Here is a 22336-nt window from a genome sequence, read left to right on the forward strand (position 1 = left end):
GGATGCTGTGTTTTTGCTTTGAGAGAGCAGTTCTCACTTGGCGTTGGAGATGTTTGGCGCGCTGCAATCACTTCGTATAGGTACCTCTCCTTTTGGGGAGGGGAGAAGTTTGCACTGAACCTGTCAGCCAGTATGTTGGCAATGTCTGTAGGATCAGTAATCTTCACATCATTTTGAACTAGTTCTGAGCATATCTGGGAGTTTCCTTCCAGGTTTCTAACATAGCTAAAGAAGGCCTTATGATTGTCTTTTGAGTCTTTAGCTATTTTTCTCTCAAAATTTGCTTTGGATGATTTTATGAGAGCTCTTAGTTTTTTACTTATAGTGATCAAGGGTGTCTTACCTTTTAAGGATTTTGCTCTATCTTGTAGTAGCTTCCTCCTTTTGTTGTAGAGTTTGTTTATGGCTGGGGTCCACCAGACTGGACGCTTGCCTTTGGTACAAAGAGTCTTTGTTTTGCTTGGGATTGCCTTATCCATGCTGTCCTGCAGGTGCTGGTAGAAGGCATTTGTAAGTGATTCAGCGGCTTGAGTACTGTTTTCCGCCCGCTTCGGGGCCTTAAAGGAGACTTCCCTAGTCTTTAGAAATGTAAAGTCGGCTTTCGAGAAGTTCTTTACTGTGGTCTTTTTTATTTCAGGTGGGGGTGGGATGAGGACCTCCAGCGAGATTAGTTTGTGATCTGATCTCACCAGTGAGGGGTATACTTCCGGTGTTGAACATTGTGCTCCCATGTTTGTGATGATGAGATCAAGTATGTTTTCTCCTCTTGTGGGATGCAGAGATATGTACAGTAAGTTACATAAGTTACATATGTAGTATGTGCACACAATATGGAGCAGCCACTATTCCTACAGTTACCACCTTACCAACTGGAGACTGTATGAGCCACCCATACAAATGACATTTATTGCCTGCAACATATGCCCACAGAGATATCAAAGGATATAACACCACACACAGGTGTGCATAAATGGGAAAGCTTTATTTGTGTACTATTACAGTTGTATATGCCATGTCATGTAGCTGTTTAGACATGGACATCCATATAAACTTAGTAATGCAACTGTGAAACAGTTATACTAATACAGTAGTCTGGAAAAGTTAACAAATGTTGCTGTCCAGGCCAAGGCCATCAAGTAGTACAACAGTAAAGACAGACTGGGCCACAGGATACCAAACAATCAATGGTAAGAAATGCAGGTGTATAGTTCAGCAGCCTCTATCTACACATTGTGGACAATCCCTGGGGGACAAAGACCTTGGGTGACACACTGGGATGTAACTGTTACATAACAAGGCACAAATGACACCATCACAAGCACACTGACAAACAGAACAGTCTTTATGGCAGGTGGCAGTAGGTCTGCTTTTAACCAAGGTGGATTGTATGGTAATGTACATCCATATACCTTAAGGCAGCTCACCCCTGATGGTCTTCAGGACTTTGGGCTTTCAGGACTCTGTAGCGCTCCCATATACATATATCTGTATGTCTATATGGATATCTGGATAAGTATATGTACATATATCATCACCATATGTCCTGAACATGGAGTGTAGCCCTACCTCAGCCCCTGTAGTCCCAACTTTGTAGTGCAAGGGGATGCCAGGTATGTATAGCAGGTATACTTGTAGAATATTGCTACTGTAATAGGGATTGTCTTCACAGACATGGTGTGTGTGGGAGGCCACGTCTTCTTTTAACATGTGCGCCATAGGCTACTGACAGACATCCTAAGGACATCATAATACAGTACCACTGCTAGCACGTAATGCTCCTGTGGACGAAAGCAGAGGTAATGGCCAATATATGTGGACAGTCTGACACACTCTGGACAGTCCAGAGGTATACACATAACCCTTAGTGCAAGACATGTGGACGAATCCTGACAATGTGGATGTTAACAGCCATGTAGATGGGTATAACACATAACTACTGGTATACATTTGCCCCCAAAGGTTATGCATTCACATATCCCTGTCTGTCCTGCCACATAACCACTGGTAGGGAGCTGCCACGGCCACATACCACCCACTAGATATTGACCTACATCTGTACAGCATCCCACTGCTCTGTCTGACATACATGACTGTTATGATGGCCCAGCAGCAGTACATCTGGCAAGCAACTGGACATTACATCTCACTGGGTAAGTACACTAAGCTGCTAGGCATGTAACAAAGCACTGTGCAGGCTACAGGCAGACCGGCTCAACACTGGCCTGCATTTCCTATGGGGGAATGCACATGCACGTGCACATAGATATCAGGCTCTACAGGCATGCCACAGCACAGAGTAACACACACCTGTGTGTAAGTGCATCATCACAACCAATGTGAACACAGCCACAGCTACATATGGCATGCTAGTGTATTATTACAGTATATGGACTATCTGTTCAACACCAACCTCATATGTGCCACCCACACACTACCCCTACATATACTGGGCCGCTACACAGTGTGGTCCGCTGCCTGTCTGTAGCATGGGACATGTGCGTGTATGGCCCTACAAACATGTAAGCTGATAGGGTAACATACAGTGGAGCAGCATTTAACATCAGATAGAACAGGACCAAGAACAATGACATGTACCACAGTCTGTACACATGCCAAGGTACATATTAACAATACACACACTGTCGACAATCAACATAAGAACACAGACCTCAGTACTGTACACACAACCACAGAATTTCCAGGTTATGTCATCAACTATAACCCCTACTCTACATTAAATGTGTAGCAGTCTGATATCTCACTGGCTTGTTACCAGATATGATGTCAATAATTATGGTGTACAGTACATACGCACCCCTTACTGCATGACATATGTACAAAGGTTGTCAGGGTTGTGGCTGGAGGCACGTACACAGGGCCAATATTGACATGTTGCTGTGATAATCTCATACATTTACTGTTGTAACAGGGTTTGTTGCACCATATGTTCTATGAGGAATATGAAGTCAGTAACTCTCACATCTGTCACCATCTACAGACTGCAATCCTCACACTTACTTATGCAGTTCACAGATAGGTGCTGTGTGGGTAACACCTGAAACAAAAGGCAGCAAACACTGGCCAGTCTGCAGATGGCCCTACAGATGGGTGTTCCCTCATTAACATAGCACTGACATGGCAGGTATGTAAACATGTAGGACAGCCATATCCACACACACCCTGTTAAGCCAACATTACTCCAAATGGAGTATAGCAGCACTTACAGTCTGTAGTCAGGTCAGGCACATCACGCTCCTGTGTGTTGGCCTGTTTCCACAGTGTATGTTGTTAGAGGTACACCCCAATCCATCTGAGATGTTGTTTGCCAAACAATAGATTAAGTTCCTGCTCACAGTAAATGAAAGGCCCAACACCAACATGATGTTCCTAGATATTGGTGTGTGTTTCCATGCAACTGGCTATGGGAATGTTACCACAGCTGTTCCACATGCAATCAGCTAGAGGAGGGCTGCAATTCATGCAGAGCCCATCAACTGATCCTGAGCATCACTTAAAATACACATGTTGCTGTCTAAGTAAAGCAGGCGTAAGTCTCCACATCCACCAGAGAGAGAGAGTAAGAGAGGCAGACAGAGGCACAGAAAAGAGAGGGAGGGGTGGGAGACTAAAATTTACGCATGTTTGTCACACACCTGCCAGTATAGGGCATCAAACCCCCGATGACTATGCAGTGCTATTACATGTCTATGCAGTTATTGGATACACCACATAGGTTACATGTTGGGGAGCCCTCAGAATGTATATGTGATGGTGAGTGACATCTGCAACAGGGATATGGTAGCTATATGTTAGGTATAGTACCCACGCTGGCCCACATGAACAGGTGTCAGTGTCAACACAGCCACACTCTCACAGGGATGGACACACAATGCCACACTTGGCAGAGCCAGGAATACAACTCATTACTAGTGGGATTGCCACAACACAGTACTGTGCAGGTATCACATGCACCACAGGGGTCATACGGAGGTTATATGGACAAAGGGTATGTGGAGGTGTCTGACATCAGACAGCATGCTTCAGTATACCAGTGGGGGTTGTAGTGAGTGTGTATGTGGTCATACGCATCATACACCACACACACAGACACGGATGCCAGTACTGACATGCATGTGTGCACTGCTTCACGGGTGTGTTGTGGTTGATGGTGCCAGATGGCTATACAAGCCTAGGTGATGGGTATACCTTGGCATCAGGCCACATGACAATGGTCTGCATTGTGGCTCAGGGGTGTAGTGTCTGGAGTTGCCCACACAGGTGGGTATTGTATTCACCATTCAGTCACCTGGGTGACTATTGCATCTGGCCAATGCTGAGCATTGCTTGCCATGTATGTGTTACTTATTCCATGATATGGACAGTGCCTGTGATGTGCACACCTCCCATATGCAAGTACAGTGATATGTGGAACTGTACCTGGGGTGTCTGGCCCTTGTTGTGTACACAGATCATTATCATCAGATGTGCCAGTCCTGGCCTCATGTGGCGGGAACTGTTCTTGGACAGCAGGTTGGCCCTGCACCTACATTGATAGCATGATACTGGTATTCCCTGTTGTCAGTGGCATCTGTCCATACAGGGCTTGTGTTTCAGGCATATTATGTCCTTTGTGGGTCACATTTGATGGCACCACAGGTGTTGCAGGTGTCCAGCAGGGAACATGGGGGAGCTGCACTGTCAGCATGTACGTGCCTATTGGACTGATGGACAAGGTACCATGCCCTCTATAGCCCACTGCAATCACACCATGGTTACTATCAGTGGGCAGTATGCAAGGTACTACCAACATAGCGGCTGTTGCCTAGGCAAGTGTGTGTGTGTATGAGACATGGGTTGAGAGTGTACCCTGGGTAATACAAGGGATTCTAATGTTGTTCAGCTGGTACTGATGTCACATTTAGGGGTGTGGATTTGCACCCCAGCTTCTTGGCTATTTCACATCTGTTATCTCTGTATGGTGGACATTGTGATATATACTTGGCCCACCATATTAAAAGTTTACAAAACCCACTCCACATTGAGTCCAGTTGTTACACATTCACAACCACTGCCACAAAGGATACAGATGACAAACACAAACACACACACACACCTGTCATGTCTGGGATAAGAACTCCTACCTAACTAGTATATTACACTATAGCACTATGCCATCATAGAATGCACCACGGAGATTACTGGAATTCTCCTTCCCAAAGGTGTATTTCACAGTGAATGACATCAGCAGGCTTGCCAAAGTAGGGCATTTGAATTGTAGTGAGTGTGACTAGCCTAAAATGCATTGCTCCCTACACAAACATAGAAACACACACAAAACATCCACAAGTGCCGTGTGTGGGGATAGGACCCCTACCAGAGTTCTATATCACACTACAGCATGATGCAGTTATAGGACGCACTACGGAGATTACTGGAGTTCTTCTTCCCCAAATGTGTATTTCACAGTGAATGACATCAGCAGGATTGCCAAAGTAGGGCATTTGAATTGTAGTGAGCATGACTAGCCTAAAATGCATTGCTCCCTACACAAACATAGAAACACACAAAAAACATCCACAACTGCCATGTGTGGGGATAGAATCCCTACCAGAGTTCTATATCACACTACAGCATGATGCTGTTATAGGACACAACACAGAGATTACTGGAGTTCTAATTTCCCAAAGGTGTATTTCACAGTGAATGACATCAGCAGGATTGCCAAAGTAGGGCATTTGAATTGTAGTGAGTGTGACTAGCCTAAAGTGCATTGCTCCCTACACATACACAAAACATCCACAAGTGCCATGTGTGGGGATAGAACCCCTATCAGCATTTTATATCTCACTACAGCATGATGCTGTTATAGGATGCACCACGGAGATTACAAGAAAGGCTCCTTCCCCAAAGGTGTATTTCACAGTGAATGACATCAGCAGGATTGCCTAAGTAGGGCATTTGAATTGTAGTGAGTGTGACTAGCCTGAAATGCATTGCTCTCTACACACACACATACACAATTGCCAAGTCTGGGATTAGAACTCCTAACTAACTATTCTATCACACTACAACAGTACGCAGTTATAGGACACACTACGGAGATTACTGGGCTGCGGCCTTCCCAGAGGTGCATTTCTAGGTGGATGACATCAGGAGCCTTGCCAAAGTAGAGGATTTGAATTGTAGGAAGTGTGACTACCCTAAAAAGCATTGCTTTCTACACAGATAGACACACACACGAACACACTCAGAGAGTTGCCATATCTGGGATTAGAACGCCTATCTAACTAATTTATCACACTACAGCAGTACGCAGTTATAGGACGCACTACAGAGATTAGTGGCTACAACCTTCCCAGAGGTGTATTTCTAGGTGGATGACATCAGCAACCTTGCCATAGTAGAGCATTTGATTAGTAGTGAGTGTGCCTACCCTAAAAAGCATTGTTCTCTACACAGACAGAGACAGACACACACACACTTGCCAAGTCTGGGATTAGAACTCCTACCTAACTAATTTATCACACTACAGCAGTATGCAATTATAGGACGCGCTATGGAGATTACTGGACTGCAACCTCCCCGGAGGTGCATTTCTAGGTGGATGACATCAGCAGCCTTGCCAAAGTAGAGCATTTGAATTGTAGAGAGTGTGACTACCCTAAAAAGCATTACTCTCTACACAGACAGACACACACACACACACACACACACACACACACACACACACACACACACACACACACACACACACACACAGTTACCATGCCTAGGATTGGAGCTCCTACCGAACTAGTTTATCACACTACAATAGTACGCAGTTATGGGAAAAGCCACAGAGATTACGGGGCTGCAATTCTCCCAAAGGTGTATTTCACAGTGGATGACCTCAGCAGGCTTGTCATAGTAGGGCTATGGGGATGGCAGTGTGTGTGCATGGGCCATAACCCATTCATCTAGAGGTTGACACACCACATGTGGGCACACACAGGGTCATATTTCACAGGTATGCGTATACAGCTGCTAGATGACTACTTCCTTGTACAGTCATGTTGCACAGCTAGCACATGCACCACACAGTCTGTAATGCTGTCAAATACCAGTGGCTAGTATCTACAGTGAGTGACATCTGAACCTCATGTAGTTGTGGCCCTTTGGATGTGTGCTGGATGTGACAGGCCTGGATGGCTCCTTGTCACAGTCACCCTCTTCCACACATCTATGTGCATCTACCTTTGGCTTATTATAGTGTGTTGTCCTTAGATATATGTCTGCATTTCTGCCCACTGTGTGTGCAAAGCATGTGTGGTACATACTGAGGAGTGTCTGCACTAACATCTGCAACTGCCAGATATATCTGGTCCACTGGTGTTTGCAGACATGGCCTTCATAAGTGTGTGAGCATGCCCAGTATGACCTTTCAGTATGTTGTTGACTGACATTGCCTTCATTTCTCTAAGTGTGTGAGCATGCCCAGTATGCCCATCTGTATTGAATGTGTGGATCGAGTCCAGGTAGTTTGTACTGCAGTGCTGACCTTTGTGTTGTACACCTACAGGTAGCATACTGTTTCTGCAGGGTATCCGTTGATCATTTGGCATTGACTGTTGCTACATTTCTACAGAGGATGGGGGGCACACCTGCCTATATTTACATTTCTACACAGAATTGGGGAGGCACACCTGACTGTTACTGCATTTCTACACAGGACTGGGGGGGCACACCTGACTGTTACTACATTTCTACGTAGGTTGGTGGGGGCACACCTGACTATTTCTACATTTTCTACACAGGATTGGGTGGGCACACCTGACTGTTATTACATTACTACGTAGGATGGGGGGACACACCTGACACTTGTACACATCTGCTATGACTGTACTGGTATGTTAGGTACTCCATGTCATTCTGTATTCTAACCTATCATGCTGACTAGACACATACCAGTGTACTACAGGTCTTAGCTTTGATTTACCTACATATTAGTTTCTGACTTCCTACCCTTCAGAACTAACATCCCACTGCCTGACCTGCTGTAGTCTGTTTGTGTAGGCCTTGGGGTGGGGGATTACCCATAGGCATCATTCAGAGGCCATAGCACAGCCTTTGTTTGTGTTTGTCTACACCTGTCCTGCTGGCTGTGACTGATGTTGGGTATGTGAACCCCCCTGACTAGCATGTGTGAGTCACTTACCTTGTGGGTGTCCCAGTATTGAGGGTGGTGCTGCAGGGCTGCCTATGTCAGATGCACATAGTACACTCCCTACACATGGTTGAGCACAGGTAGTGTAATGTTTGGCATCCCTTTTACTGTATGTGAGAGTCAGAGAGAGGTGTTATTCCCTGGGTCCATCCTGTGTCAGTGTATGTGCTATGTGTTGCCTCTTTGCCAAGGCCAGGGCATACTGGGCATGCCTCCTTCTGCCTACTGGGGAAGGCTCAGATTGTTCCTCCACCGAGTCACTCTGTGCCTGTGCAGGCCTTGGCAATGGTGGAGGGCTGTGTGGTCCTGCCCCATGCTGTTCCTGTCGCAGCTGTTTCCACAGGATCATATTGTAGCATGGCACATATGAGGACAATTTGGGTACATGCAGCTTGTGAGCACTGCAAGGCTCCACCAGATGTGTCCAGGCACCGAAACCGTGACTTGAGAATCCCAAAAACATGCTCTACTATAATTCTGGTCTGTGCATGTGCCTCATTATGGAGTTTTTGTTTGGGTGTGTGTGCATTTCTGATGGGTGTCATCAGCCACAGCTCCGGTGCATATCCAGCATCCCCATTACGTGACCGTGAGAGATATCCCCATTGGCAAATCTCTGGTACAGCTGCATCAGATGCCAGATGTGGGAATCATGATAGCTTCCAGGGCAGCCAACACACACATTCATTATTATACCCTGGACATCGCACATTACCTGGCAGTTGATGGAGGGGAAGCCCTTGCGGTTGATGTAGACCCTACCCCACTCACCGGGTGGTGCTTTGATGCATATGTGCATGCAGTCTATAGAACCCACTACCTCAGAGTATTTTGCTATTTGGTAGAACAGTTGCATATTGCTGGCCAACGCCTCACGGATGTTGGGGATATATATGTGCTCACCGACATGTGCTGACATGGCATCCAGGAACTTGTGGAGTACCCTGGATGCTGATGCCTGTGAGATCCCCATCATATCCCCAGTTGGCCTTTGGAAGGTACCTGTAGCTAGTATTCTTAGGCCTACACATATATTGGTATCCACTGGGATGGGTTACCCTCTGTTAGTTTTGTGTGTGAGGCGTGGCTGGCACAGCTCAACAATTTGCTGTAGGAGGTCCCTGTCCACCCTATAGGGCTCCACTATCTCCAGCTCATGTAGCCCCTGGTAGGTTATCCGGGGTCAGTACACTCTTCTCTATCTCCTCACTGTGGGTTGGTTGACAGCATTCACATCCTCACCACCTTCAGCCTCTTTCACAAGTTGTTGTATGATAGCTATTGCAGCCCCTATCATTTTGCTGTTGTGAGTGTTAAAAGTCCCCCGCTTGTATACACCGGTGGTGCAGAGTGTGGGAAAAACCAGAGGGGAAGGTTTTTGCATAGTTTATAGTAGTTTTCTGAGCTGGGCTGGTCTGCTGCCTGTGTAATTGGCTGATTCTTATACATTTCACCTGCCAGCTATGCTAGTTCTCCTAGATTACCTTCCTACTGCTGTTTTCCCTTCCCATTGCCTTCCTGTGTAAGCCCAGGGGTGCGCAGTGCAAACAGAGTTCTCAAATGTGCACAGAGCTGCTATTTCCTGGTTTAACTTTTTTTATACCTTTAAAACCCAGTGTGTGGCACACACACCCACTTAAACAATGTAAAGAGTGCTAGGCAGACTCAGACACACCCCCTTGCTTAGCCGCGCTTAACTAGGAGAAAACCTAAGCCACAGGGCTCCAACCCACTTACAGTATGCCTGACATACCCCCCCATGATGTCAGCTGACTCCTAGGCTTGCACCAAGCTATTCCTACTCTTACACTGTTGGGACCTGACTAGCATGCTGGGGAAAACTGGGATTCACTATCATTCCCCTCATTTGCATAGGATTGGCTGCTAATGCATAGTTCCATGTCTCACACTGAGCCTCCTCCCTTAGCAACCACTACTCATTGATCATGTTGTCTTCTGCCTGCCATTGACTTGCATGGCAGAAGAGTGATTTTAGTTAGAATGCGTATTTTAGGTTTATTTTGTTATTTTCCCCCAGATCCCATTTGTACGCCGCTGCCCTACTCTTAAACAGCCGAGATAGGCTAAAAAAAATAAAAGTTGATTTTTTTATTTTTTATGTTGTTTGCAATGCCAATGACCTTATACTTGGCCATTGGAATGCTTCCTGACTGATATGCAACCTTTATTTGGAGCTGTCATAGCTCCGTTTTGGATTTTGCAGAAATGTACTCGGTTACTAACCGAGTACATTTCTGCAGATTGCATTAGCCCTGCACAGCCGGTTGCAAGCTTCCTGGATCGCAAAATCACCTCATTTGCATGGATTTCTCCTGCAAATGGGATGATTTGCATACAGGGGCTTAGTCTGTGCAGGACTAGTGCAGGAGTGCTCGTGCACTCCCTTGCAGGCTGTTCCTGGATCTCACGGCAAACATATTGCCTGCTAGAGCTCCTGCACTGATCCTGCACACCGTGCAAGGCATACAGAATCTAGGGGTATATCCTTGGTCAAAATGAATACTTTCAAATGTGTTCTCATTACTTACAGCAGTAGCAGTACTAACATCCATTTTATCATTTTTAAATGAGTAAATAAATAAATCATTTAATTGCTCATCATCTGTGGAAAACGTTTCTGAAGAATTATGTTCATTAATAAAACTCAGTGTAGTTTCCTTTTTATTAAACCATTCCCACAAACAAAGCTTTCTACAAAGTCTCACGTTAGAAAAACAGTAGGAGCGAAAGTCAAATCAACATTCTCTAGAATGATTGGCCTCATATAAGTCAAATATAGAGGAAAACAGTAGATATAAGATAGTAAAATAATGGAAGAAAATATAAGAAAAGCAGTCAGAGACTTAAAAGGAAAAAGCAGAAGGGCAAGATAATTTGAAACAGATAAATGGGAATGAGGTTAGCACAAATTTTAACAGATAGATGTAATGAAACAAGAGAAGGAGAAGTGATACCCCAGTAATTGGAGCTAGCCAGAGTGGTGGTGCTTCTAAATGGTGGGGATTTACAAGCTCTGCAGAGCTGCAGGTCAATTCATCTGACAAATGTAACCATTAACATTGTGACAAATACCTTGAGCCTGTGATTTTCTATGCTAGCTGACCTTTAGCCTGCATCATGGTGAAAAGGTCCTTGGGAAAGACCACTTACCTGATTAGCCAATGTAAAATAAACAAATCTCAGGATGTGAAGGTATAGAAGAGTATAAGGCAACAATGCCCTTTATTTCCAGATGTATTCCTGATGGCAGTGGTTACAGAGGTGAAAGGAAACTAAGAAAAGGAAGGATCAAAGTGAATGCTGAGGGTAAAAGAGATGGAGGGCTGTAAGTACATAGTATAAGAAGAAGGCAGATGCAAGAGGGCACAATGAAGATAGAGGCTGAGTAGCTCCAATTGCAGAGAAGGGCAAAGAGAACAGATGACTGTTGTTCAGGCACATGTGCAGGAAAGTAAAAGACAATCTGGTGAAGAAGATTTGGAACAAAGAGAAGGCAAGAAAACCAGACCACCCAGCAAAGAGATGTCAAAGAAGGTAGGAGAGTGGCATTAAATAGAGAGAGATGGCAACAGTTGACATGATACTCCAACCCCATGTTGGAAATAGGAAAAATGAGGTTAATGATCATGATGATGATGATTATGATAATGATGATGACGGTGAAGATGAGCATATGAATACTGAGAGGTAACTTTCGGGACCTTCTACAGGGAGGTAAAGGTAAAGCTGGCAAAATTACTGTGAAGGACAAATACAATTAAGATGGCACTGATTCCTATGATACTTCATGTAATAACACATTTCCCAGCATTGCAGAGAGAGGCAGAACATATTAAGAAACTCCAAAAGAGACTGAGCAGAGCATAGCTGGAGCAACCAGAAGCATGGCCAAAGAAATGTTGAGAACATGAATGAGAACGCCTCATTTCCTGTATTATACTTTAACCTTTAATGTGATGCATTTGTTTAAGGGTACAGTACTAGAAAATGGACTGGTACACAGGAGATGCATTGAGAAGACAAAGGGAAGAAGTAGTAGAAATATTCAAACTGCGCATTGCAGCAACTGGTGAGTAACATGAAGCAGGAGGATGAGAAGAGGCATTATGTAATGGGTAGGTGGAGTGCAGTTCTGGGAGAATGGGAGGAAAGAAGAAGGAAAGACTGAAAAAATGGAGAAAAAAGGGACAGAAGTGATCAAAATGTCACTTAGATGCTATGAGGTCCTGGATAGTAACAGCAGAATGCATAGGAAAGAATGATAAAACTATGTGAATTAAAGGGGAAATGAAGAAAGATAAGATAGTGAACAATCATAAATTAAAAAAAAAATTTAAGAGTTTAGAAAGTCCTTATCTGAACACCTACAAAATGAAGCCACTTGTAAATGCTACAGAGATAATGATTAGACATAGTACCCTACCACACTTCTGCTTTCCACACAGTCCCCTACCACACCTCTACCTTCTACATAGTCCCCTACCACACCTCTACCTTCCACATCGTCCCCTACTACACCCTTTAGTACACCTCAAACACAATTACATTGTTGCTGCAGATTATTATTAGACTACATAAATATAATTAGTTCCTAATTTTAACAGAGTTACTCCAACATAGCTTATACTATGCCTCAAAATTATAAAGTTGTGTATAATGTAAATATATTTGTTTTTGCTAATTTTTTGGATTATATGTACTAATATTACACCTAGGATTCATTAAAATCCATGTAGGCACTGTATAGAGCCTACACGAACATTATCTGTGTATACGGCCACCGTTCCTCCCTGGCAACATGCCATAGATATTAATTAAGGTGCACTGCCGAGGGAGATGAGAGTTACATGGATATTGAATCCATGCAAGTAGCAGTGTAGAGGCTGTCCTGTACTTGTGGACTGTCCAGAAAATGGTCTGGAAAGATAGTAAGCACAGGACAGCAACTTTTTTTTTTTTTTTTTTTTTTTAAGTTTAATGTACATTTGCATGGCACGATGTGGTGCTTAGCAATGCTCATCTGTGCTTATACATGTGCACCGGACATCTGTTATATGTCTAAAAATAGAAACTGGATGTATTTAATTATTTTGGTTCTGCAGTGCTACCACACAGCTTTGCTGTGTTGCTGTGCACCGCTAACAGAGGTCATAGCAATATATGTGAGGATATACTGTTTCCCTGCACTATCCAAGTGGCTAGACAGGTTGAGTGATGAGGTATAGTGTAGTAGGTCTCTGGTTTGATTACTGATATGCTTTATACTTTTTTTTGAAAATGAGTCAGCTGACTGAAATATCAGTGTAATGCCAACTGAAAGATAGTTATATTTAGCAAAGCTGAATGATACTCAGCCTCACTTAAATGGTCTCTGTGGGTTTGCACGGTGGTCAGCTCCAAGCAAACATGGTTAATGGTCCATCCCATTTGTGCACTATGCAGCTTCTCTTACATTCACTTAAAAAGGTTTTTGCAAGTTTGTGTGAAGCTAAACGACAAACAGCTTTATTGAAAGCTGCAGTATGACATGTAAAGGTGGGAATGCATCCCATATAAAGGCCAGTCAGTGAGAATTTCACACTATTTATTGGAGTTGTCACTTGGCTGCTGATATGACTAGTGATGTTGGTGAGAGAGCACCCTTTTGGGTGCAAAGAATGGGTGTGTAGGAGTCCAGAGTGTTTGTTGGACTCTTGGTTCTCAACTATGAACCTTGGCTGCTGCAGGGTGATTCCCAGGGCTCAGAATGCAAGTCTGAGGCCTGGGACCTGCTGGCTAGGGACCTTACCAGTGCTACTGGTATCCCTCACACTAGTGAGGAGTGCCGTCACCACTACGATGACCTGAAGCAAAGGAAGAGGGGAACTTTGGACACCAAAGTCCAAGAGGCATGGGCTGAGCACACTCCACAGATATGCAAATATCTTTCCTAGTGATTTATAAGTATACAAACTGAATATGTGCCAAACTGGTATGCATAATGTTTTCTTTGTCTTACAACAGCTGCAGATGAGTGAACTCGTAATGTGCAGTCTCATGCAGGATGTTTAGCCAGGATGAGGCGTGAGTGTGGTGAGTAAAAAAAAAATCAAAGCAATAACTTAATGTATAACATACAGTCTAGATTAAAAAGTATTTGCAGAGTTTGCCATCCTAACAGTCAAGTATAACATACTTGGGAACTATAATATGTTCAGTAATGTATCAGTGCCTACCTGAAATGGTAAACCAAGTTAAGTCAAGTAACCATGCATTATTGTGTAGTGTAGCTTACAAACATCAGTTGAGTTGCGTGAAATATGCTCTAAAGTGCATGCAGGTACTAACGACGGTAAATGAGTTATTACTTACAAGTCTGGCACAGCTATCCATGCTGTACATGTCAGACTTGAAGCAATAGTAATAAATAGATTATAAAGGGTGATGGTGCTGTGATATGTACTGCTTCAAAATAAGAAGTGCTCACTAGTCTTGTAGTCACTGCATGTGTGTTCTAATCTAACACCAGTCAGCTGTACAAAAGAAATGAATAAAGCCTGTTGAAAAAACTGTCTAATAAATATAGTTTAATACCTACAGTAAGTTGCAAATCTGTGTTCTGACCAGTTTATGCCATATAATGGTGTACATTCCACCCACTCGAAGATGAAGGTGTATGGGTAAGGTAGCTGACATTATGGCCAGATATGCATGTGTATAAATGCCAGATTCTAAGGTACATTACCAATAAAAGTGTAAAGCAGGATTGTGCATTCAAAAGTAATCTGTTCAAATAACTGTGTAGTACGGCTGTATTCACTGCATGTGTGTTTTAGTCTGACTCCAGTGAACTGTAAAACAAAAATGAATAAAGACTGTTACAGAAAAAACTGTCTGATAAATGTAATGTAATACCCACAGTAAGCTTCAAGCCTCTGTTATGGCCATTTATAGTCAAATCATGCTGTTTATTCCTCCCACTCCAGAAACAAGGTATATGGGTAAGGTATCTGAAGTTCTGCGTGGATATCTATGTATATAAGTGCCCGATTTTCAGGAGCAGTATCAATAAAGTGTACAGCAGGATTTTGCCTTGACAAATACTCTTTTCCAATAAGTGTGAAATATTCCTGCATGCACTGCCATGTCTTTCATAATCTGACAACCGTCAACTGTTAAATTTTGTGCACGTTTCCTTGAGTCCTAGCTTGTGGGTTCTAATCCCATGGTAGCCAACTAAGAAATCACTGACTGTCTACTTCAATTAGTGTACATGAACATACCTGTCACTGTCACAATTTTTCAGAATGTAATGACTAATGCCCCATATGTCTGGTCACTGATTAGCAGATAAATGACATTACTTGGAATGCAATTTATTGGCAAATCTGTTTACAGAACACCTTGGTAGTAATGTATGACCACACTATGTAAAACAGTTGCCTGTAGTTGTGTACCTGCATTTGTTAGTGCTTGGCCCATACTGTCCAGTGCTAACAGGTTGACAGCTAGGTACATGTAACATCTTCTATACAAGAATTGGGGTTACTGTACACACAAGTGACACTGCACACAGTAATATCAACTGCGAAGTCACTAATGGTATGTTTTTATCTCTCACCCCACCCCTTATCTTGTCTAATTTATTATTATGAGCTTTATTAACTTAGGGTATTGGACGATCAAATTTTTTGAAAATTCATACGTTTTAATGGAGATCTCCATACAGTGTGGAATGGGAAGATTTCCATTTTCTGTACTGTAGTGTGATCTCGGAGTTGGTATATTTAAAGAGCGAGGGGGGGTGTGGGGGGTGCAGGGCCCCCTGCTTAAAATGTTCAGATAGGTTATTTCTGTAGTTTATTTTTTTTTATTAGATTTTCGAACTTTTAAAAGTTCAATCATATGGTGTAATCATATGGAACTTTTGAAAGTTCGATTATCTAATATAGACCCATTAATTTATTACTGTTATTTGTTATTATGTTTTGATATTAATATGTTCAGTTAAATTAACTGTTACATTACCCTTATGGGTTACATCATACTGGTTTGCTGTTAACATGCAAACCATTATGTTATTTATTGTTGTGTTCCTCATAATATTCTTTAATATGTATTTGGCTTAATCAATATTATCTTGCATTATGTTAACACTAACATTGGTTTGGTTACTACTTATCTTACCTTATGTTTATATCTAATTTACTATGGTGTGACAAGATAGGCCGGTTCCACGTGATCCACCTACCTTGCCGCCACCAGCCATGGCACCGGGGCTCAGCACATCTGGGTCACATCCTGGTAGCGCCCCCTCTGCTGCCCCTGCACTACCTGTGGTGTCGAGTAGCTCTGACCCACAGGCTGAGGCTGGGTCTCCCTCTGGGAGCTGAGGCAGAAGGGGTGATTTTTGTCACCCTTCAAGAACTGACAGATATGGTGCACAGGGAGGTTGTATGAACTTTTGGTGTGCACACCTGCACCTGATGGAGGACATGCTTTCCATCCTGGTGGGGCAGTCTCTCCTCCCCACATGCCAGCCTCCACCACTGCCAACACAGAAGCAGTGCTGACAGACCTATGGGTGGGGACATGAGTCACACTGCTACCATGTGGATGCCCCTGGGACTGTGATTCCACAACACCCTCACCGTCCAAGGTGTTCACTCCTCTCTTGTGTCACACACCAACCCTGTCTGCTGTCTTGTCTGTCCGCAAACGGTTCCTCACCTTCCCAACTTACCTCCCCCACATGTACCTATGTCCCTTCCCCAACATTCCACTCTCACCTTAAAAAAAAAATGGGCACCTGTCTCACAAAAAATATATATATATATATATCACCCATACGTATTCACTGGACACAATTTAGTCCAATTGGTTTGACAATGCAGTTAGGTTGTCGTCACCCCTCTCTGGGGTTGACAGTCCAAATTCAGCTAAAATTCTGTCACAGTGCACAGTTATTGCTGATGAAGAAATGGAGACCTATGTTTTTTTCCTACACCTGTCCTGCACATACCTACCTGCCTTTCACTGCCCCCCCATGCTTGCACCCCTTTTCACCACTGTCCTATCTCCCCATTTTTCTTTTTTTTAAAGATTTTTTTGTGTGACATATCACGGTGCGCTGCATTGTTTAACTATGCTAAATATAACTACATTGATATATGCTTTTCTAAAAATATTAATCACATTCTAAATGTACACCTTCCCCTATTTCAAACCCACGGCCATCCCACCTGCATGACAGTGGCTCAACCCACCAAGCCAAAGAACTGCTAATTAATGCAAGTATTTAAATGAAAACATAAGTAATGCTCAAGTTTTCATCATTAAGCGTGTTTAAGCGATGCTGTGCATTGCGCCTCACCACACAAACCATCTGAAAGAAATATAGAAAAATATTACTGTAATAAGTACTCTACTAGGGAAATACATCACTCTAAAGCCATACATACTACAATGAATGTAAGTAAGATATGTAATAGCAGGCAACCATGCAAGTATATGTATAACATGTAACATTACACTTGCTAAAACATTAATGTAAAAATAGGATTTTAACTTGGACTCTAATAAAGAAATACAGCATTCTAAAGCCATACATTCTGGACAAATCCATAAATAAAACTGGGACAAAGGCCCAAAAATAGGGACAATTTATAAGTATTGCTCTTACAAACAGAAGGAAGATAGACTAACAGGCATTGATTTAGCATGAATATTCTGAAATACATGGAAGTCTGGAACTCAAACTTCTGCCATTATTTTCTGGTTTCAGTCTTTAATATTTAACACTAATTTGCCAGAAAACTACAATGTAATGAAAAACAGGTATAAAGTATGAGGGAAAAATCTGGACAATGTGTAAAAATGAGTACAGATGAGAGGAATGCATGTAAGTGCAGAGTGTAATAGCAGATAATTGTGGAACAATATCTACACCATGTAAAAATACACTTACTATCTCAGTCACATTGTAGCTCACTCTGTAAAATACATTACAAACAATACATTTTGGTACACATGGTCCTAGATTCAACTACATCTGCCTCTACCAATGAAAATACATGCATGTGGACATCAACATTTATATACTGTCATGTGTATGTGTGTCTTATCGCCTATATATCCACCCAAAGCAGTCCAGATAGAATGTCTGCATCTAAGTCAGAGAGTACAAAAAGCTACAGTTAGGACCACTCTTAGCTCCTCCTAGTACAACAATAGAAAGTGCAGAGAATGTCAGCTCATGCATTAGCCTGAATTCCCACAGGATATAGAAGTGTGTACTGAAACTGTGGCCCAGTAATATGACACTGCAGCCCACTTGACTTGGCACCTGTGCTACTGTGTGACATATTGGTTAATCCACCCCCATAGCTTTTTCTAGGACACGCCAACCATTTTGCTTTTGATTGTGGTACTGCTACTGTAGGCTAACATACTCACCTTAAACACATGCCTTGATTTGCAGTGGAATGGGTACCCTCAATATGTCTCTGCCTCTATAATAAGGCTGCCACAGTTCCCACACTTACTCTTACAGCTTGTTGTCCTTCAAAGTGTTTACACTCTCTGCCTCTGCCTATTGCCTACAGTATCAGCTCCAGCTTCAACTTCAGCCAGTACCACACACATCTGTATGTAAAATCTAGCTGCTACAGGCATACTCTGTGGTAACATATCTTTACCCCAGTAATTTCCAGCAAAATATAAGAGAAAGGATTTCTACTTTACATGGAGGCCTTATATCTTGATTGGTGGCTGCATGTCATTGGCTAATTATAAAGCAAATCAACTGTGTTGGCTGCAATTAGCAGTTCAGAAGCACAGATTGGTTAAGAGCCAATCACCTGATAATGACACCCATGTTAAAAAGGCAAACAGCTAACTAGGGGAACCAGTCTGTATGAGAGTTACTTTATACAGTAAATGCATTGTCACAACCATTATATATCTGCAAGTATCAACAGAGGAGTATTCTACTCCATCAGCTATGTAAGCTTTTTGTTTACAACATGATACATATGCGTGAATATACATAGGGAATGGGGATTACAGCACAAGTCTTTCTGAGAACTGTAATGATTATATGTCATTGATCTCCAGATTTGTTATACCTACAGAGGAAATACAGTACAACAAGAATGGAATGTTGTTTGTCAATGTGGCACACTAGTCTCCTGGGAATGTGCCTTTATACTGGTTGTGATAGCACACTGCTATTTGTTTGGTGCTGTTGTTTTGACATATTATGAGGGGGTTACCCCCTAGGGACCACATTATAATGGACTCCTTCATTGGGTGTGTGATCATACAGCAGTATCTGTCATGACACACATGGGAATAGCTGACTATCACTAGTATGTTAGTTGTATCCACATGCTAAGTAAGTTTGCACACTGTGGAATATGAGATGTGTAATCAAGCAGTGGATACTGCCAGCCATTCTGTTCTTGCTATATCTCTACACAGTGTACTCCCATGTATGTGATCCTAACGTGTGTTTCCATTTTGTTGTCTTTCAGGGAAAAATGTATGCAAGATGCCAGGGCCCTTTAAAAGATGCCGAGAATGATATAATCCTGTAAGGCTGCTGTCAACACCATGAACTCCTACTGTCTAGAGGAGGCAAAACAAGGAACAGCGGGCAACACTGCGGGCTGACCTGGTACGTGATGTTAATTTTGTCAGTCACCAGAGCAGGATATATTAGCAGGTTCAACACCGTGTGACTGACATGATAAATGTGGCATGCAGAAGAGAAGCAGATGTGGTCAGGGATCGTGGTGTCACCGGTGGAGGGCCTGCAGCAGAACAACCACTCTCAGCCACTGAGGAATTCCTGGTGAACCTAGGAACACACTACAGCTCCCAGGCATCCATTACACCATATATTGTGGATGCGGTTGCTACAGTTTCCATGCCAGAGGAGCATCCAGATAGGCTTAATTTGATCATCACTGGAATACTGTACATTCAGTGTGTCAGGGTATACATAGTTTTATGTGGGTGCCAGGTGTTTGTTTTTTTGGGGGAGGAGTTTAAATGCAGTTTGAATCTTATGCTCAGATTTTGACCAACAGAATAATTAACATAGTAGCTACTGTAAATGTGAGATATATGGATGTATTACCCTATTATAGTGCAACATGTAATGGTGTTTACATTTCCTCTCCCTCAACTTTTCGCAGGTCCATCAGGAATCAGACAAGACCATGGTCCTGCTTCTGGTAAGCACAAGACTGTTTCATTACAGATGTAGATTTATTGCAATGTATTCCCTAAAGTGTTATCCCAGGCCTGCTGGCTGGACTGATGTGCAGGCGGCATGATTGCTAATTGCACAAATAATTTCTGACTGTACACACTTTAGAGTCATACCTATGCCTTGTAAGTATGACCACACTAATAGATGTGACAGTATTTTCAGGACATTACAAATTGTCATATGTGTCAACTGTGTAGAGTGTTGACAAATGTGAACAGTGTACCCAGTGTACCTCATTGATGCTGATGATATTGTCATTTAAAGAGATTTTATTTGCAAGTAACTACAGCAGTCTGTTGGAAAATAATGTCCTCCTGTCCTACTAGATGAGGTTAGGGTTAAACGGGTCTGTAATAGTGACTACAGTGTATAGAGATTGACATATATTGCAACATAATACTGCAAAGCACAATAGTGCAAGTATTAATGTACTGATTTTTCTTTTTTTTATCACAGGTGACCAGGGAGGTTAGACTTTGTCCCCTTCACAACCTGATGTCAGTGTCTTTCTGACTCTGATGATGATTAGAGGTGATCTCTGCTTGGCTTACAAAGCCATGTTTGACCCAGCTCTGTTAGAAATGCTACATCTGAAGAAATCTGAATCCCTCCGCAGCACACATTCCAGAGATCTCAACCTCATTACCACAATCAACAGAGCATGCTGGAGGGGCAGGTTCATAACCCAGAGACTGACCATGCTATGGAATAGACTTCCCATACATGTCAAGCAGACAACCTCACTGGCCCTCTTCAAGAAAAATCTTGATGAGTAGATGGGAAATAGAAAATTCACCTCAGGGATCACTCCAGTGGCTTTATTCAACAGAGGCACTTGGAACTAATGTCGGGCGGCACAATGCCAGGACACTTCTATGGGCTAGGTTCCAGGGCCATTAGCCTAGTACAAACCTATGAATCTATGAACCTATGGTGGCCAAAGTGAGGTACAGGTGGGGGTTGCAGGGGCTGAATCTGTCCAAGAGGTTTACATCCCTCTTCCACCCTCATTATCACCATACACAAACAGTGTGCTTACACATACCCAGTCCCTGGAGGCTACAGATGTTGGACAGTCAGAGGGTGGGGACATTGAACAGGAAAGTGTGGCAACTATGGCTGCAGTGAGTGTCAATACTGGCCATAGCCAAACAGCTGATGAGGTTCCACATAGGCAGATTGATAGGGGTGCTCATAGGAGGCCCGCTGTCCTTCCACCACCTGTTGCAGGTGTCTTTCAGGTGTCTCATCATGGGTCACTCAGCATATGTTTTAGGCCATCATGGAGGCACAGGCACATTCCGAAAGGAACTCCAGACAAATGCTCAAGGTTATGGATGCAGCACAGGCTCCCATCCATGACTGCCTCCACTGTATTGCTGATAACCTGGATTGGTTGACTGATGCAGTAGAAAAGACGGTGGTCTCAGACAGATGACACACTATCTGCCTTGGGATTCACATTGCCTGTGTTGGAACATCTGGTTGGAGTTGAGCATCGGACTCTTGGATGTAGGTCAGGAACTACATCAGCTGACAGTCCACGTGAACATGCATAATCACAGTCCCATAGTGTCAGTACATCCAGCGCTTCAGAGGGTAGTGTGCTGTCCACACCAAAATGTGGCAGGCCATGGGCTCATGGTCCTGGGCATTCCTTGCTAGGACACAGTCCTAGCAGACAGAAGTCTCCATCAGGTACTAGCATGGCTTCTGACCTTGGGCAAGGAGGTGCCAGTGCGACTCATGACAGAGCCGGTTCCCATATTTGGGGGTGGAGACGGTGAACTGTCAGCTCTATCATGCACGGTTTGAAGATGTCCAACACACACGCACACACACACACACACACACAC

Source organism: Protopterus annectens, chromosome 13.part0 (assembly GCF_019279795.1).
Source record: "Protopterus annectens isolate FY-2018-M chromosome 13.part0, PAN1.0, whole genome shotgun sequence".
Taxonomy (NCBI): Eukaryota; Metazoa; Chordata; order Ceratodontiformes; family Protopteridae; genus Protopterus; species Protopterus annectens.